Consider the following 17,938-nt stretch of genomic DNA (forward strand, 5'->3'; position numbering starts at 1 on the left):
ATATACTCATGCAGTGTCACTTTCTAAATATTTATTTTGAAAAGCTATATTTACCCATCATTTTAATACACAGTCATGCTTTAATCCATTTTTGGATTATAGTACAAATCATTTTTTTATTTTCTTAGTTATTCCTTCCTATTGGTCTTTCATGTGATTTTTTTCCTATTATAAAGAACTGTGCAGCCTGACCAGGCAGTGGCGCAGTGGATGGAGCATCGAATTGGGATGCGGAGGACCCAGGTTTGAGACCCCGGGGTCGCCGGCTTAAGCGCAGGTTCATCTGGTTTGAGCAAAGCTCACCAGCTTGGACCCAAGGTCACTGACTTGAGCAAGGGGTTACTCGGTCTGCTGAAGACCATGGTCAAGGCACATATGAGAAAGTAGTCAATGAACAACTAAAGTGCCACAATGAAAAATTGATGATTGATGCTTCTCATCTTTCTCTGTTCCTGTCTGTCTGTCCCTATTTATCCCTCTCGCTGACTCTGTCTCTGTAAAAGAACTGTGCAAAATAATGTTTACATTCAGTTTCAGATTTTGGGGGGTATATTTCACCAAGAAAAGGAATCAACAGATGAAGGTATGTGGAGAGTTTTCTACTATTTTCTGGGCTGATCCTCTACAATAATAAATTTACTTGCTAACAACAACCTACATGCAAACAGATAGGATGTTTCTTCATTACTATCAACTAGCTCTTCCTGTCAGGCTCTGGTTGGAGATCAGAATTGAAGAGAAGGAAGTCAGGTAACTAATCCGCCTCTGCCTCCATCCTCACCTCCCTGTCCTTGCCGAGGCTTTTGCAATGTCTGTGTCTATGGGCACAGTCCCTATTAGAGCCCATTAGCAGTGCCTTCAAGCTCTCCCTGGGCTGTAGTAACAATGGTGCCACCCATGTCCTTTCAGGCCTGGAGTGGGAAAAGCTTTCCATTCTTCCCAGCTCCTGGCTGTTCCCTGGACCTTTCTTGGTCCCTATAATGCTATCCATGTCTCTTGGAGTGTGCTGTTTCCTGCTGGAATTAACTTCTCTATCTGTAAATTATTATTACTTTTGCCAATGTAATGATACCAAAAATTATTTTATTTTGCATTTTTGACACTGCTTACAAGGCTGGCCACCTTTCATGTAATCATTTCATTCCTGTATCTTGTCAAGTACAGATGATTCAAACCCTATAATCACTTCAAATAAAACCTAGATAAGGACCAATACATTATGTGTCAGCTTAACATATTTTTCATAACAAATTCTTTTCAGTTGCCATTTCACATATATTTGAACATTCTGGCTATTTAGGAAATTCATTTCATTGTATTTTGTTGGGTAAAATAATTCTTGCATTGGGTCACTATTTTTCATTTGGAGCAGTGATTTTCAACCAGTTGCCACAAGAATTTTTAAAATATGCAATACCTGACTATTTAATCGGGGGCACTGACCTCTTTTCCCTTAGATGATCAAATTTAAAAATGACAATAGCCAACACAATTTTTAATGAATCAAAATTATATCTGAGGATTCAAAGATGGCAGCAGAGTAGGCAGACAAACAAACTGCCACCTCACGGGACCAAATTGGATTACAAATTAATTTAAGAAAAATCATCATGAAAAACCAACCTTGGACTAAAAGAACAATATTCGAAAACCAAGGAGCCCAGAAGAAACCGCATCGAGCCTGGTAGGACATGTGGGAATGCGGTGCAGGCTCCCCCGCTCCCAAGAGCAAGGGAAGCCTAAAGGTCCAAAAAGTTTCTCATTGCAGGGAGAGAGACCCTGAGAGGCGGGGTCCTCAGTCCCAGGAATGGAGCCCCAGCATAGAAACCAAGAGACTGGAGGAGACAGCCTGACAGCATTAAGTGGATAGAAGAGTGGGATTTCTGACTCTGGGAAATGGCTGGCATAGAAGTTACAGCCTTAAAAGACCAGTGCAGAAAATATCACTCACAGCCACTTGCCTGGGGCTCCAGAGGAAAACAGAGCTGAGAGGACTGGTCTTGAATGAGAAGAGTGGGGAGATTGAGGCACAGGGAAACAAATGGTTATGGAGAGAAGAATACCTGAGCTGAGTTGTTCTCCAGTGCCAAGGCAGCCATAGCAGGGAGGAGGATTGCTCCCTCCATCCAGCACAAACCTAGCGTAGAGCCAGTTGACCCACCTCTAAAAAGCTCTCCAGCTCCAAACACTGCAAAAGGCCGTTTGGAAAGGAGAAAATAAAAGGGACGGGCAGTGACTCAGGTTTCCGGGGAGACCTGAGCTACATCTCCTGCTTCTGATACGGAGAATGCGCCCCACCCCCAAAGAGCAACTAACTGGGCATAACACACCATCTAGTTCTCAGAGGTAATGCCCACCGCATTCCTGGATAGAGTTTTAACTGGGGACAAAGAACAAGATACGCCAACTTACCGCATCCTAAACACAGAAGCTCCCTACTGGTCTCAGCAAACAAACAGCAGGAAAATTAAGACTTTTAACTGGCTCCACTAGTTAAGGAGAATTAAAATCTGAGCAACCAGCAGAGATTGAGGGATAAAGACCTGGAGAAGGAGCCACATTCCATATACCAACCTCAGACCCACAACACTGACAAGCTTGCAAACAACACACAGAAAAAATGGGTAAACAGAGAAATGTAATTCATATGAGTCAAAAAGAGAAATTCCCAGAAAAAAAACTGACTGAGATGGAAGTAGCAAAATTACCAGATGCAGTGTTTAAAATAATGATTGTTAGGATGCCTAAGGATTTCAGAGCTACAATGGATGAACTTAATGAATATCTAAATAAAGAAACTGCAAGCATCAAAAAGGACACTGAGATCATAAAAAAGAATCAGACATGATAATTACAATATCAGAAATGAAGACTACACTAGAAGTAATCAACAGCAGGCTACATGAAGCAGAGGATTGAATCAGTGAATTAGAGCACAAGATAAATAAAAACACAGAAACAGAGCAGCAAAAAGAAAATAGCTCAAAAAGTCTGAGGAAACTATAAGAGAACTCTGTGACAACATGAAGAGAAATGACATCCGCATCATAGAGGTTCCTAAAGAAGAAGAGAAAGAACCAGGGATAGAGAACCTGTTTGAAGAAATCATAGCTGAAAACTTTCCTAAATTTATGAAGGAAAAAGTCACACAAGTTCAAGAAGCACAGAAAGTCCCAGTAAAGAGAATCCCAATGAGGCCAACATCAAGACACATCATAATTAAAATACCAAAGTTAAGAGATAAAGAAAAAAATACTAAAAACAGCAAGAGAATAGAAGTCAATTACCTATTGAGGAGCCCCCCATAAGAATGACATCTGAAGTGTTTCAATGGAAACACTTGATGCAAGAAGGGAATGGCAAGAAATATTCTAAGGAATGCAGAAAAAAGCCTACAACCAAGACTTCTTTATCCATCAAGATTATCATTTAAAATTGAAGGAAAAATAAAAAGCTTCTCAGACAAAAAAACAAAACAAAACACAAAACTCAAGGAATTCATTACAACCAAACAAGTACTGCAGGAAATGTTAAGGGCTTCCTGTAAGAAGAGCAAAGAAAAAAAGAAACCGAGAAACAAAAGATTATAGATTTAAAGAATATAATGGCAATAAACAACTACGTATCAATAATAAACTTAAATATAAATGGATTAAATGCTCCAATCAAAAGACATAGGGTAGCTGCATGAATAAGAACACAGGACCCGTATATATGCTATCTACAAAAGAACCACATCAGAACAAATGATACACATAGACTAAGAGTAAAGGGATGGAAAAAATATTTCATGCAAACTGAAAGGAAAATAAAAAGCAGGGGTAGCAATACTAATATCTGACACAATAAACTTTTAAAAAAGTCTGTAGTAAGAGATAAAGAAGACCACTACATAATGATAAAAGGAGCATTACAACAGGAAGATATAAGTATTATTAATATATATGTGCCTAATATAGGAGCATCTAAATATCTATATAAAAAACCGATTTTGATGGATAAAAAGGGTGAGATCAACAGCAAAACTATAATAAGGGATTTTAATACCCCATTAACATCAATAGATAGAACCTGCAGACAGAAAGTTAACAAAGAAATAGCAGCCTTAAATGACATACTAGAACTAGATCAATTAGATTTAATAGATATCTTCAGAACTTTTCACATCAAAGCAGTAGAATATACATTCTTTTAAAGTGCTCACGGTACATTCTATAGGATAGACCACATGTTAGGACACAAAACAAGTCTTAATAAATTTAAGAAGATTGAAATCATATCAAGCACCTTCTCTGATCACAACAGCATAAAACTAGAAATCAACTACAATAGGAAAACCGAAAAACATTCAAACACTTGGAGACTAAATAGCATGCTATTAAATAATGAAATAAACAATGAGATCAAGGAAGAAATAAAAAACTTCCTTGAACAAATGAAAATAAACATACAACAAGTCAAAATTTATGAGACACAGCAAAAGCCGTCCTAAGAGGGAAGTTTACAGCATTACAGGCATACCTTAAGAAGCTAGAAAAAGCTCAAATAAACAACTTAATCCTGTAACTAAAAGAACTAGAAAAAGAAGAGCAACTAAAGTCCAGAGGAAGTAGAAGGAAAGAAATAATAAAGATCAGAGCATTAATAAATGACATACAGGCAAAAAATACAATACAGAAGATCAACGAAACCAAGACCTGGTTCTTGGAACAGGTAAAATTGATAAACCTTTAACTAGACTCACCAAGAAAAAAAGAGAGAGGGCTCAAATAAATAAAATTAAAAATAAGAGTGGAAAAGTAACAACTGACACAGCAGAAAATCAATAATTGTAAGAAAATACTATGAGAAATGTATGCCCAACAATGGGACAACCTAGATGAAATGGATAAATTCCTCAAAAATTATAATCATTCAAAAATCAATTCGGAAGAATCAGAAAACCTAAAAAGACTGATTACAATAAAAGAGATTGAAACAGTCATCAAAAAACTCCCAACAAACTCAAGTCCTGGGCCTGATGGCTTAACAAGCAAATTTTACCAAATATTCAAAGAAGAATTAACACCTATCCTTCTCAAGCTATTTCAAAAAATTCAAGAGGAGGAAAAACTTCTAAACTCCTTTTATGAGGAGAACACAATCCTCATTCCAAAACCAGGCAAAGACACTGCAACGAAAGAAAACTATAGGCCAATATCCCTGATGAAATTAGATGCTAAAATTCTCAACAAAATATTAACAAGTCAGATCCAGCAATAAGTGAAAAAAATCATACATCATGATCAAGTGGGATTTATTCTGGGGAGGCAAGGCTGGTATAATATTTGCAAATCAATCAACATGCTTCATCACATAAACAAAAGGAAGGATAAAAATTACATAATAATATCGATACAGAAAAAGCATTTGATAAAATCCAGCACCCATTTATGATCAAAACTCTCAGCAAAGTGGGAAAACAGGGAACATACCTCAACAGGATAAAGGCCATCTATGACAAACCCACAGCCAACATCATACTCAATGGGCAAAAATTAAAAGCAATCCCATTAAGAACAGGAAAAAAGCAGGGGTGCCCCCTTTCACCACTCTTATTCAACATAGTTCTGGAAGTTATAGCCACAGCAATCAGACAAGAAGAAGAAATAAAAGGCATCCAAATTGGAAAAAAAGAAGTAAAACTATCATTATTTGCTGATGACTTGATACTGTACATAGAAAACCCTAAAGTCTCAGTCAAAAATCTACTGGACCTGATCAATGAATTCAGCAAGGTGGTAGGATATTAAATCAATATTCAGAAATCAGTGGCATTTATATACACCAAAAAAGAACTGTCTGAAAGAGAAATTAAGGAAACAATCCCCTTTACTATTACAACCAAAAAAACTTAGAAGTAAATTTAACCGAGGTTAAAGACCTGTATTCAGAAAATTATAAAACATTGAGAAAAAAAAAAATCAAGGAAGATACAAACAAGTGGAAGCATATACTGTGTTCATGGATAGGAAAAATAAATAACATTAAAATGTCTATAAATCCAAAGCAAGCTATAAATTCAATGCAATTTCTATTAAAATACCAATGTCGTACTTCAAAGATATAGAACAAATATTCAAAAAATTTATATGGAACCAAAAAAGAACAAAAATAGCCTCAGCAATCTTGAGAAATAAAAATAAAACGGAGGATATAACACTTCCTGATATCAAGTTATACTACAAGGCCATTGTACTCAAAACACTCAAAACACCTTGGTATTGGCATAAGAACAGGCATACAGATCAATGGAACAGAACAGAGAACCCAGAAATAAACTCACACCTTTACAGCCAATTGATATTTGACAAAGGAATTAAGAGCATACAATGGAGTAAAGACAGTCTCTTTAACAAATGGTGCTGGGAAAACTGGACAAATACATCCAAAAAAATGAAACTAGACTACGAACTTACACTATTCACAAAAATAAATTCAAAATGGATAAAAGACTTGAATGTAAGTCATGAAGCCATGATCATCTTGGAAGAAAACATAGGTAGTAAGCTCTCTGACATCTCTCATAGCAATATATTTGCTGATTTAACTCCACGGGCAAGTGAAATAAGGACAGGGTGAACAAATGAGACTACATCAAACTATAAAGCTTTTGCACAGCTCAAGACAACCATGAACAAAATAAAAAGACAATCTACTCAGTGAAAGAACATATTCACCAATACATCCGATAAAGGGTTAATAACCAAAATTTATAAAGAATTTGTAAAACTCAACACCAGGAAAGTAAACAATCCAATCACAAATTGGGCAAAAGAACTGAACAGACACTTCTCCAAAGAGGACATTCAGATGGCCAATAGGCAGATGAAAAAATGCTCAGCATCACTAATCCTTAGAGAAATGCAAATTAAAACCACAATGAGATACCACCTCACACCAGTCAGAATGGCGCTCATTAACAAAACAACACATAACAAGTGCTGACTAAGGTATGGAGAAAAGGGGATCCTCTTGCACTGCTGGTGGGAATGCAGACTGGTGCAGCCACTGTGGAAAACAATATGGAGATTCCTCAAAAAATTAAAAATCAAACTGCCTTTTGACACAGCTATCCCACTTCTAGGAATATATCCTAAGAATAACAAATCCCCATGTTTATTGCAGCATTGTTTACAATAGCCAAGATCTGGGAACACCCCAAGTGTCCATCAGTAGACGAGTGGATTAAAAAGCTATGGTACATATACACAATGGAATACTATGCTGCTGTTAAAAAGAAGGAAATCTTACCCTTTGCTACAACATGGATGGACCTGAAGTCTATTATGCTAAGTGAAATAAGCCAGGCAGAGAAGGAAAAATATCATATGACCTCAGTCATATGAGGAATCCAATGAACAATGTGAACTGAGGAACAGAAGAGAGGCAGAGAAGGTGTTAAAGAGTTCAGAGGGAAAGCAGGCAGAGGGAAAGGAAATGAGAGGAGGGGATCAAAGAAAGGAAAGACATTAGTGAAAGTATATACACATAACAGAGACAGATAGAAGACAAAATAGTAAATCATGGAGGGAAGGAGGGAAGGCAGTGGGGGGAGGGGGCAAGGGGTATCAAGGAGAACACAGACGGGGGAGGGAGGCAGATATATTCAGAGAAACACCTGTAACTATGTAAACACAACAAATTTTAAAAATTACATCTATTTTTTTGTCAGCTTGGCAAAAAAATATTTTTTGGTGTGCTTTAGAATTTTTAGTGATTAATTTATGTGTGTTATGAAATAAAAAAGGTTAAAAATAATTGATTTCAATAATTTCCCTTTATTTACTATAAGGCAGGGGTAGTCAGCCTTTTTATACCTACTGCCTACTCTTGTATGTTAGTAGTAAAATTTTCTAACTGCCCATTGGTTTCACATTAATGGTGATTTATAAAGTAGGGAAGTAACTTTATAAAATTTATAAAGCAGAATTACAGCAAGTTAAACCATATAATAATAATTACTTACGAAGTACTTTATGTCAAATTTTTGCTAAGTTTGGCAGAATAAATCTTTATAAAACAACTTACTATAATTAAATCTATCTTTTTATTTATACTTTGGTTGCTCCACTACCGTCCACCATGAAAGCTGGAACGCCCACTACTGGGCGGTAGGAACCAGGTTGACTACCACTGCTATAAAGAAAAAGATCCACAAAAGAAAAGAATATTCTATATATTTCTGTTCTAGTTTTTTATTGAAGTCCTTCTTTCATCCCTATAGACATCTTGACTCCTATTTAAATCTTTAGGCTATCTAGAATTTGCTGCTGTAGGTGACCTGATTTCTATTTTTTTATTAGTTTTTTCCCATATTGATATCCAGCTGTCCTCCAAACACGTACTAAATAGTGATTTCTTGCTTCACTCTTAGGTTACTTGAGGCCTGACTTATAGTGTATTACTAGTCACTATTTAAATCTCTACCCATAGCTCTAGTATATGCCATGTATCATTATTTTTAAATATTTTAATCCAACTCTAAAAATGAAATGATTTCCAATTTGTAATTTGTTGTACAACTTGAAAAACAAATCCATCATCACTATCATTTCCAAGAAAAATTCACACATTGAAATATTTGTCTTCTTCTACTTCTGGATTAAATTTACAATATATTTGTCAAATTTCATTGACTTTGTCTTAGGTACATAAATTGTTAAATTAAAAATAAATATTGGGTTAGGAGTTACAACAGTGAACCAGACAAAATAAAGTCCCTACTCCAACAGAGCTCTTATTTTAATCAAGGGAGACACACAATAGACAAATTAATAAAAATATAAATAAGTGGTAAAATTAGGGCAAACAGTAGACTCTAAAGAAAAGTAAAGAAGGGCAAGCAGTATAGGGGACACAGCAGGAAGAGAGGGTATGGTCAAAGATGACTGTTTAATTTAAACTGCTTGGGGAAGGGAAGGTTTCTGTGTAAGGCAGCATTTTAACAAAGAACTGAAGAAACAGTCATGGAAGTTTCTGGAAGAAGAGCAAGTAAAAATCTGTCTCCACTAATAGAATATAAGTCCCTAGACACCAGTAACTAGTCTAACTTTTTCACACTACCATGAGCACCTCAGCACACAGGATTTAAAATAGCTTATTGAAAAAAATAATATTAAGTGAAATTTCAAGACATAGCTATGTCTGACATTGCTTCCCTTGCATACAGGATGATCCTCTTCACCTCTGCTCTAAAAATTTATTGAAGCATGGCCAATGAGGTGGGAGGCAAACACAGCAGGACTAATATCCTGGAGCCAACTGAAAGAGTGTTTTAGAAAAAACTGATCAACAATGATAACTGGCCAACAATGTGATGAGCAGAAAGTATAATGCAGGACAGGAAACCAAACAATCATCTCTCAAGAATAGTCAAAAAGGTGCACTGCACACGGCACCTTCATTATAACTCAGCCTGAAAATGGAGAAGAATAGAATGGCACCTGCAGAAAAGGTGCTACACAAAGAGTGAGTTTTATAGAATGTCGTCTACCCTCCACTTCCCTGCACTGTTCTGCAATAACATATAAAAAGAACCCTTTAATGTGAGCTTTTTAAAAGGCTCATTCCACTTAAGAAAGTCAAGAAAACTATGGAATCAACCATCAGTCACAGAAAACCTACACAATCCTATCAAATTAAGAAACTTGGAGAGTATGGTTCAAAGTACATCTAAACTTGGTCTTTCTTACTACTTCCTATGATTTGGTAAGCTAAGTAAAGGGAGAGAATGGCTCAAGCAATCTATTTGAAAAGAAAATATTCTAATGTACACTTCTCAAAAAATTTGGAGATATTTTATCACTTCATATTCATTTTGAAATGTCTCCTAATTTTTGTGAGCAGTGTATCTTATTAAGCAGTGATTGATGAGACAATAACATGGCACTGTGTTAGGTGTGCCCCAAGTTATTTCTTGGTCTAATTTCATTCTACCCATACATCACTTAGAGTACTGTTGGCCATTATAAAATCTTGAAATTGATAGCAAAACTGGAACTATCTTCAAAAGAAAAAATATACATTGACCATTGACTACCTCTCTCCATGTACTTTCTGATCATGAATTGAGTCTCCTGACCTTGGAATGACAATCAGTTATAAAGGCAAAGAAAAGCATCTCTGCCCCATAAACACCAATTTTATCTTCATTGCAGCATAGACCAAAGTGGGCTGTCATTAAATGCTCAGAAGACAATGGAACAACTTTTCTTGGGTCTAATAGTTTAGCTGTCTGTCTAAATCTGGTGTATTTACAGGACATAAATGCAGACTCTATGAGGAAATCAGAATGGAACAAGTATATGAAACAATCTAGCACCAGTTTATTAAAAAGTTTTTCAAAAAGATTTTCTTATATGGTCTTAACAAGAAGAAAGAAAAGAGGTTGCAATTAGGAAAATGAGAGTACTAATTAAGGTGACTTTTCAGAGAGCTTTACCCAAAAGCAAACAAACAGCCTTGGAGTACTGACTCCAGAGAAACAAGAGAAAGGTGGACAGCAGTCTGAGTGTTATTATGTATGTTATGTGCCTGTCAGGTAAGATTATTTCCCAAATTTCTATTGAAATAAGCATCTACCTCATGCTGCCAGACCTTGCCTGAAGAACTGAGTTCCATCCCAAATGATATACTTATTTTAAAAAAGTGACAAATTAAAGAGAGCCCAAAATTATATTAAAAGCAATAACACTGGGAAACAATATTTTTGTTGCATCCACAAAAACACTTGTTCTTACCTAATTCGAGTGTGCTGATCTCAAATCTGACATTAGTTTTTCTCTGTAAGCTACAGTTTTTTTGCAATTCAAGATTTTAGGTTTTCATCTTATTGTAAAATTTTCAACATTTAGTTTAACATAATGAAGTAGAATGTCTTCTTGGGCACCATCTTTGTGAAAATATAATAATTTATATAAGGGAATAAATACACTAATACACTAAGAGATATGACTGCATCAGAATTTGTCTATAATTTCAAAATAGAACATATTAAAACACTTATTTTAATCATAAAATTTGCACAAAACTTATTTAAATTCTATTCAGGCAAAAATTTGCATTTGTAGCTCTTGCATTTGTGTACTTGTTGAGGACAATCTCGTTTGATGCTCCAGCAGTAGTCTGCTCATCACTAACAGCTTCAAGATTTTCGGGAAACTTATCAAGGTGACGGTTCAGGATGTGAATTTTAATGCTCATGTTACATCCAATGTTGCAGAAAGCCAACTGCATCCTTTGAACTGGAAGTTCATAGTTTTCTGCTTTTTTGTTGCCAAGGAAGTTCTTTGTAACTGCCACAAAAGACTGCCATGCTGCTTTCTCCTCCTTATTCATCTTCCTTGCAAATTCTTCGTCACATATGAGGGTTCAAATTTGAGGTCCATCAAATACACCTGCTTTTATCTTCTCGAAAGACAAGGCAGGAAAAGCAGAAATAATACGTTGAAAGCATTCAGTTTCTCTATTCAAAGCCTGAACAAACTGCTTCATTAAGCCAAGTTTGATGTGAAGTGGGGGAAAAATGATCCTGTCTTGATTAACTACAGGTTCATTCACAATATTTTGCATCCCTACTTCCAGAGCTTCACGTTTCGGCCACTCCTTCTGTGTCCAGTGTTTCTTCTGAGCACGGCTGTCCCACAAACATAGAAAGCAAGGATACTTTGTGAAACCTCTCTGTTGTCCTAGCAGGAAATTTACCATTTTAAGATCCACACAAATGATCTAGTTATGCTCCTCATACTTCAGAAAGTCGATGACAATTTTTATGTCCTTATAATCTTCTCACAGATGAGTTGAATAACCATTTGGAACCGCTGCATAAATATTACCGTTGTATAGGAGAACACATTTCATATTCCATTTAGAGCTGTCAAGAAATAGCCACCATTCTGCTGGGCTGTAAGTGGTAACACCTAGCTGGCTGAGAAGACTACTAATATCATGACAGTAAATAAAGTGTTTGTCTTCGGAAAAAAAGTCCACAAAAATTTGTTCACGCTTCCTGAAATGGGGTACTTTAGATGACCGGTGAAATCCATTCTTTTCTTGAAGCCTGGAGGCTAATAACTCAGCTGCTCTCTTTGATAGGCCCAAATCTCTTACTAAGTCATTCAATTCGGGTTGGCTAAACTACTGAGGGGTTAATGACTGCTTGGCATCAGAAGAAGACCCTTCAGATTCTACAACCATTTCCTCATGCATCTTATCAAAATACACTTGATCATCATGTTCACTTTCTTCATCCTTAGAAGAAATAAAACCATTGAAAACTGGAACTGGGACTGTCTCAGAGTGTGGGATAGGTCATATTGCTGAAGGAATATTAGGATATGCGATCATATGCTGTTTCTTCTTGCGATGCCCTTTGTATGGATCAGTCAGAAGTAACAGTCACTGCTGTGATCCTTGGGTTCACGCCAAACCATGGGAATACCAGAAGGCATTCCTTTGCATTTTCCTTTTGTCCAGTCACGAAGCATTTCCTCACAATTATGACACACAATATGAGGAGCCCAACTTTTGTCTTGATTGCCAAGGGGAACTTGAAAATAGGCAATATATGCACGTGTCATAAATGATGAAATACTGCACCTTTGACATTGAAGTGTGTAATAGTCACATATATAACAGAAAGTGTCAAGACTATTCTTACATTTATGCCTACTCAAAGAAGCCATAATTCAATCTTAAAATAAAAGGGTTTTTTATCATATAAAAATTTTTTTACATTTAAAAACAACTACAATTATGTAAAAGTGATGTTTGTAAAACATCAATTGCGCCTGACTGGGTGGCTGTGCAGTGGATAGAGCATCAGACTGGGATGCAGAGGACCCAAGTTTGAGACCCCGAGGTCGCCAGCTTGAGCGCGGGTTCATCTGGTTTGAGCAAAGCTCACCAGCTTGGACCCAAGGTCACTGGCTTGAGCAAGGGGTTACTCGGTCTGCTGAAGGCCCACGGTCAAGGCACATATGAGAAAGTAATCAATGAACAACTAAGGTGTTGCAACAAAGAACTGATGATTGATGCTTCTCATCTCTCTCTGTTCCTGTCTGTCTGTCCCTATCTATCCATCTCTCTGACACTCTTGTCACTGTAAAAAAATAATCAATTGCCTTGTGATTATGTTCAATCCAAGAGTCGTTGCCCTTTAACTCCAATTTAAAAACCAATGCGTGCCATTAACTGTAACAAAAAAAATTAAAATTGCATAAAAACTAGACCATGCACCAAGAAATGGATTTCAGATTTGGAATCAGCGATGCAGAAATATATTGAAACAGTTCTAAAACCTCATGCAACAGAAAATGGGGGGAAAATTTGTTCCCCAGTGTAATAAGCCCAAAAACCGTATCAGAAGAGAAGCCACTAAAAGACGTGAAGGAAATGCTAAGAAACATGAGAGAGGTCATACATATCTGAGAAGCAATTATAGGAAAAGTACTGGCTGAGGATATAGTAGACTTCCTAGCTCTGATACTAGCTAGGTAAGTCACTCTTTGCTAGCAAATAATTCTCCAAAACTGAGGCAAAATCTAAGGTCAATCCAAATGATCTTAAGTTCCTTTAAATAGTACAATTTCATCATTTCAAAGTCGATCACTAACTAGTGAGGAGAACATGTTGTTTATAGCAAACACCTATACTTTGTGGAACTGAATCATTTCAAGTTGCTGCATAAGGAAGAAATATGTAACAGTTTATCCTACATAAAAAAAAAAAAAAAACCCAGCTCCATGTTAGAGCTTTTAACAATTAAAAGTGTGCAATGAGGAAACCAGTTGTCTCAAAAATAATAGTGAGGTCACTGTTAATGGAAATACATAGGTATGTGCTAGAAACTAAATTATATGTGACTGCCAGTCTTTTCCTAAGAGCCTATGATTCTTTAGGTCCAATTTATCAAATACCTTTCTTTGAAATTACCTTACTATTTCTCACTGATGTAAATCTGCTGCTGCAGGATGTCATACCTTTGTTGTAACATCTGAATTTAGTCCATCTCTATGTTAAGTCATTTTTGTGTTTGTCTAGCTTCATGGACATGGTTTCTGGCTATTGTCTATGTTGGATTGAGGAGCCCGGAGGAGCCACTGCACCACCTCGCCCGCAGGTGTTGTAAAGTACCAAAAGCTACAGAATCAATATTAATATTTTAAGAGGCTTAAAGAACATTTTATTAATTTGGGTTAAGGTATGCAGAGAAATTTTGTACTGTGTGATTGACATAAAACCAGGATGGCCCTTGGCATTGTATTGTAAATGCAAAGGGGAGGGAAACATGGATTCCCTGACATTCCACCACACCTGTGGGGAAAGGGGTGAATGGCTAGCCAGGTGCAGGAAGAGAAAAGCCAAAATAAACCTCTTCTTTTTTTTTAATTATTTTTATTTATTTATTCATTTTAGAAAAGAGAGACAGAGAGAAAGAGAGAGAGAGAGAAGGGGGAGGAGCAGGAAGCATCAACTCCCATATGTGCCTTGACCAGGCAAGCCCAGGGTTTTGAACCGGTGACCTCAGTGTTCCAGGTCAACGCTTTATCCACTGCGCCACCACAGGTCAGGCCAAAATAAACCTTTTCTTATAGTAATGAGCCATTTGCGGGCATTTGTCCCCACGAAAACTACCTCTCCCATGTGAATGCATGAAGTTAATGTGTGTGACTCTGGACAAAGAGATGGCGGATAAACACTAGAAAATATAGGAATGCCTTTTAATATGTAAAGAGACATCTTTCTATAATTATGTTGACTTATAAATTTTGTTTTCTCCAAAATGATGTATGGCTTACAAATTGAACATGGTCCTATCATGTTAAAGGGCATATGACTATAACCAATAGTGGTAAATGACACCTAATTGCAATTTTTGCTTCTGTACTTCCCGCTTGCAAAACTATAAAAACTAGGTAGAACAAAGGGCCGGCGCGCTCTCCCTCAGATTTCTGTCGGAGTTTCCCCCGCTTGGCCAAGCTAGACTATAAAGCTTCAAGTGTGGAATCGACGGATTTTGTTCCTGTCTTCAATGTTTCGAGTCCCTCCGGATTAGGGTTAACAGGATGGTCTCCTTTTTGGTTATCCACAACATTGCAATTTTGTATAGGTCTTGGGGAAGCTTTCTGAAATTGCTTTAAGAACTATTATAACCTTATAAAAATACCTGGGATGTTACCATGATATGGATAAATGGATGTTACCAGCTCTCTTACCAAGTGCCAAGCAAGTGCTATGCAATATCTCATTGAATCTTCTCAGTAACCCTATAAGAAATGTGTTACTATTGCAATCATTGTACAAATAAGGAAACTCAGACTTACAGAATTGTAAGTTCCTTGCCCAAGGTAATGGAGGTAGTAAGAAGCAGAAGGATTTGGACTTGGCCTCTGGGCTACCTAATGCCTCTAAAAAGCCTACTCTTAACTACCATGCTCTACTGCAGTGATTTGCAAAGTGCAGTCCCTAGACCTGTAGCTTCAGCATCACCAGGGAAACTGCTAAAAATGCCAAGTCGCACAACTACTGCATCAGAAACACAGAGGGTGGGGCCCAGCAACCCTGTTTTAACAAACCCTCCTGATAATTCTGATGCTTGAGAACTACTTGACTTAGAACTATTGCTCTATTGAACTGAAAACCTGCCAAAAGGCCAACTTCTACTTATTTAACCACATGTTTTATCTTGAAAGTTGAAAGTGTGTGGTAGCTTCTTAACCTTTCTTTAAAGGGAGAAAGACAAGTTTTAGATATGGAAACATCAGGTAGGTGTCCTGTCCCTTCCCTGAAATAGGAGGGCTGATCCCTTGCCATTGTTGGCAAAGGGATAAAAAAAAAAGCTGCTGCTTTAAAATGTAAATAAGAGGACAACAAGAAGGAAAGGGAAGGAATGCTTTTTGCTAAGCTGTCCTGGGGAGATGTAATGAGTGAATATACTAAGTAGAGTCAGAAGTTACCCTGGAGTATTTTTACAATAAATAACATTGTCTACTTAACACAGTGAAAATGAAACTCCTTCCTACATGCATACCTTTTGTAGAAAACGAATATACACATTTTAGGCTTATGAACACAACAACTGAAAGGGTGTTTCAAAGGCAGCATAATCAGTGGCAACTATCATCAGCTTTCTTTGGTTTAAAAAATAAAAATCCTTTTAGCTTTTTAGCTCATGCTGCCTAGAATGTGACCTTGGTCTTTTTCAAGCTTATCTTTAGTCCATAGCACTGTGCAACTCTGCAAATCAATCTATAATCTCGGTACTATCTCCCTGCACATGCAATTTTAAAGCTCAGTCATTCAGTGTATGAACCATCCTTTACTTCAAGGTCTCTGGAGATATTTGTGGCCCATCAGGTACAAGAACATTCATGAGGTCACGGTTGGGGCAGGAGTGAGGGCAGAGGGGGAGGTAATTATGAGTGGTACGTAAATCCCATGTAGAACAGGAGGATGATTTCTCCACAGGTGCACGCTTACCAGAGAAAGGTTAATGAGTGCCTTTGAGTTCCACAGAAACATAGAGCAGGAACTGCCTTACTCCACACATGCTTGAACACAGTGGCTCTCACTCATACTACACCGCACCAGAGGTAAAATAGCACATTTCACCTGCAAGCCTGGACAAAACAAAAGCGTTCCTGGACTGGAACAACACGTGATTTATTGTATTATCCAAGATTGCTCTTGGATGTCTGGAACTGAAATTGACGTTTTATCATATCCCCTTGGTCTTCCCTCTTTCCAGAAAGAATTATAGGGGAGCAGTGAAGTAATGGGTAACAGCATTCATTCTTCTAAGACAATGAAAATATGGACCTCACTAACCCAGCTCCTCCTAATATATCTGAGACCTATTTACATCTACCAGCACTCAGGAATGTAGGAAACCAGAGGCCTGGGACAGTCATCACAACAGGTCTGAAGAGCTATCTATGCACTACCCTCTATTAGTGAAACTCTTATTTCAACATCACGTCACGTTCCTTAACTTTAAAAAGAAAGTCAGACGGGTTTTTTTTTAAACTTAAATAACATACCCTGAACATAATGGTAATTCAGCATGCAAAAAAAAAAAAGAAAGAAAGAAAGAAAAGGGTGAGGGAAGCGATATATGAACTAAAATTAAGTGTAATCTATCAAACAATTCCTTCTTTCAATTATTCATTTACTCAATATTAATGGCACAAAATACAGTGTGTACGTAAAGTCATGGTGCACTTTTGACCAGTCACAGGAAAGCATCAAAAGACGATAGAAATGTGAAATCTGTACCAAATAAAAGGTAAACCCTCCCAGTTTCTGTAGGATGATGTGGCAGCATGTGCACATGTGCAGATGATGACGATGATGACGTAACACCGTGTATACAGCGGAGCAGCCCACGGCCATGCCAGTCAAGATGTGGACGGTACAGAGGAAAGTTCAGTGTGTTCTGTGGCTCACTAAATTTGAATCCGTGACGAAAGTGCAACGTGAATATTGGCACGTTTATAATGAAGCACCACCACATAGGAATAACATTACTCGGTGGGATAAGCAGTTGAAGGAAACCGGCAGTTTGGTGGAGAAACCCCGTTCTGGTAGGCCATCAGTCAGTGACGAGTCTGTAGAGGCTATATGGAATAGCTACCTAAGGAGCCCTAAAAAAATCTGTGCATGAGCCCGCATCGAACTGCACTGAATAGGTAAGAAACTGGGAGAGTTTTCCTTTTACTTGGTGCGGATTTCACATTTCTATCATCTTTTGTTGCTTTCCTCTGACCAGTCAAAAGTGCACTGACTTTACGGACACAGATGGTGTCTAGGAAATGCCAAGCAGTTTCACCCCTCCAAATGTCAACCCCCCTCCAAAAAGGCAAACAAAACGAAATAGACTGAAAGTAAAAACCAAAAT

General features: G+C 37.3%; 1 protein-coding gene across 5 annotated transcripts in view; it reads right to left on the bottom strand.

The window, feature by feature from the left end:
- The window catches only part of ITPR2 (inositol 1,4,5-trisphosphate receptor type 2), a 525,086-nt gene that overhangs the window by 258,241 nt on the left and 248,907 nt on the right, over nucleotides 1–17,938 (bottom strand). The gene's annotated exons all lie outside the window — the stretch shown is intronic.

This window comes from Saccopteryx bilineata, chromosome 1 (genome assembly GCF_036850765.1).
Source record: "Saccopteryx bilineata isolate mSacBil1 chromosome 1, mSacBil1_pri_phased_curated, whole genome shotgun sequence".
Lineage (NCBI taxonomy): Eukaryota > Metazoa > Chordata > Mammalia > Chiroptera > Emballonuridae > Saccopteryx > Saccopteryx bilineata.